Source organism: Phytophthora infestans, genomic scaffold (assembly GCF_000142945.1).
Source record: "Phytophthora infestans T30-4 supercont1.3089 genomic scaffold, whole genome shotgun sequence".
In the NCBI taxonomy this organism is placed as follows: domain Eukaryota; phylum Oomycota; class Peronosporomycetes; order Peronosporales; family Peronosporaceae; genus Phytophthora; species Phytophthora infestans.
The window spans coordinates 1-2656 of NW_003305581.1; the positions used below are offsets into that span (position 1 = coordinate 1).

The window sequence follows — 2656 nt, forward strand, 5'->3', positions numbered from 1 at the left end:
CCGTTCATCCAGAGATGCTTCATGCGTACGATCCATTTATATTGAGTCGCGTAGTTTGGGAAAGCAAGCGCAAAGTAGGTGGTAAATTCCATTCTAAAGCTAAATAATAGGTGCGGGACAGATAGCGACCAAGTACCCGTGAGGGAAGATGGAAAGAAACTTTGAAAAAGAGAGTTAAAGAGTACCGAATCTGCTGAAAGGGAACCGAATCGTTTCACAGTGTCTATATCCGTGGTATAGTTCATGGCGAGTGAGGCGTGCGTGTGCAGTGGCAGCTGCTTTTTTGGCTGCGCTCGGCGTGTGTGCTGAGTGTGCTTGATGGTGCCCTGTGTAGCGGTGAGAAATCAAGGTCAGTTGGTATGCTGCGGGAAATGGCCGCCGAGGAGGTAGGGCTTACTCATGCATTGTCTTTACATCATGGTGGTCGAATATTCGCAGTTGCATTCACTCCTTCTTCCTAATCCACCCTGTGGACTCGTCTTCTCTTTCTTTCCGATGTGACCAACTCACATCAGCGATCCTCCCCCTCCTGACCCACACCCTTCCTGTGGGTTCTTCTTCATTCTCCCATCGATATGACCAACTCACATCCATGGATCCCCTCCCTACTCTTCTTCGTGAGACTGCATCACGCCGAATCTGTTACGATTCATACGGTCCCTCAAGAAATCATAGAGTAATGCTCCACAGTTCAGATCCGCCTCGTCTACCCAACTAGGTTCGTCATATCCACGCCAATGCACCAGAAATTCACGGTAAATCCGTCCGTATCTAGTTCGCTTCCCCGATCTCATATCGGTGATCTTCTCGAATTCGAACTCGTTGGCTTCGAGATCCACATTCCAACTGTCTTCCGGTAGGAGAACCTCGTCGAAGTCGACGCGGTCGGATGCGTCTACCGAAAGACGGATTTGCGGCCGATCTGGATATTCTTTGACCAACTTCAGCTTGGATACGTGTACTACAGGGAACAGGCGATATTCGGTACCTGCCGTTTCCAGCCTCACCGCATGTTCTCCAATCTTCTCTCTCACCCGGAACGGTCCATGCCATAGATGGGCCAATTTGCGAGCGTACCCTTCTTTCACTCGATCCAAATAAAGCCACACCTGCGATCCCACTTGGATTTGATGTGGACGGGCTTTTTCGTTGTGTCGATCCGCTCGATCCTGTATCGCACTCCGCAGTCGTTCGCTCACCTGGGATCTAGCTTGCCGGTAGTATTTCTGGACTTGGTATCGCCGTCGCCTTGGATCTCGGTTTCTCTTCTTGGTGCTGCATACTGGGATGGCCGCTTCCAGGGTGGATTTGCGATCCCACCCATGTACCAAGTAAAATGGGGTATCACCTCCGATCCTGTCTTGGGCGGTGTTCATCGCGAAGGGGAGTCGTTCTGCGTACTCATCCCAATCCCGCTGATCCAAATCCTGGACATACATCTTGAGTGCTCTCGTGATTGTCTGCACCATGCGCTCGGCCGATCCGTTAGCTTGGGGACGATATGCTATGGTTGCTCGCTGTCGCTGCCCCAGGATCCGGTTGAATGCTCGAAAGAAATCAGACATAAAGCCTGGCTCCCGATCATGTCTAATCATCTCGCTAGCTCCAAATCTTTGGAAAACGCACTCCTCGTACGATTCAGCAATGGTTTGCGCAGTTCTAGACGCACTAGCTTTGGCTATCACGTATCCGGTAAACAAATCCACCCAAATCAACAATTCTGTGTTTCCTTTGAACGACTTGGGCAACGAGGGGATATGATCCATGGCTATGATTTGGAGCGGGTAAGTCGCTTGGACATTCCCAGGTGACTCCCCTTCGATTGTGGGCCTGCCCTTGCCTGTCTCACAATCCACGCATTCACCGACATATCGTTGTACGCTCTTGAATAGTCCTCTCCAGTGGAAACATTCCCGGATCCGTTGGTAGGTCCGACCAATACCCTGATGTCCGCCTTCCAGGCTAGCATGGTAGTGGTGTAGGACATCCTGTTGCAAGGTTTCTGGCATCACCAGTCTCATCAATCCATCCCGATCCTCGTTGACTCTCTTCGTAGGGGGACAATAAAAGAGCAAGTCATTCAAATCCACTGCATAATCCGTAGCGATGATACTGTAGGATTTGGTATCCTCCCGTCTCAGGTCTCTCACATCCCCCATCAGATATTTCTTTAGTCCCAAGATCCACGCTTCTTCGTTCTGTGCTTTGAGGATCCGCTCAATGCGGACTCCCTTCACAAATGCTTCATCGAGAATCTGGGGGCTGGATCCAATCCTTCCTCTGGATCTAGTGACAGCCATTACCTGGGACTGTCCTTTTTACGGATCCAACCACCACCACTTCGTCTAGTCGGTTTAACGTGACGAGATCCTGATGCTCGGTCTCTCTCTCCACCTCGACACCACATTGATTCCGTAAAGCGGCACTGGGCAAGCTATCTGCACTGGTATTTTAATCTCGCTTGACATGTCCCAACTCGTGATTCATCCAACCACGCAGGTGGACCATCACCTTCTGCCGAAACAGCGTTAGGGTCGGGGCCTTGCAATCAATCTCACCTCGCACCTGTCTCATCACCAAATTTGAATTCCCACAAATCACCAGCTATTTCGTATCCTCTTCCTTTAGTAAATCCAACCCCAGCAGAAGTCCGTTA

The 2656-nt window shown here is 50.5% G+C and overlaps 1 non-coding gene across 1 annotated transcript; it reads left to right on the plus strand.

Moving 5' to 3' along the window:
- Window positions 1-22: 22 nt before the first annotated feature.
- PITG_33560 lies at window positions 23-397 on the plus strand (the record flags this gene model as incomplete). The annotated part of the gene is made up of 1 exon (XR_009934952.1): window positions 23-397. It is a non-coding gene; the product is annotated as a 28S ribosomal RNA (ribosomal RNA).
- Window positions 398-2656: the final 2259 nt, after the last annotated feature.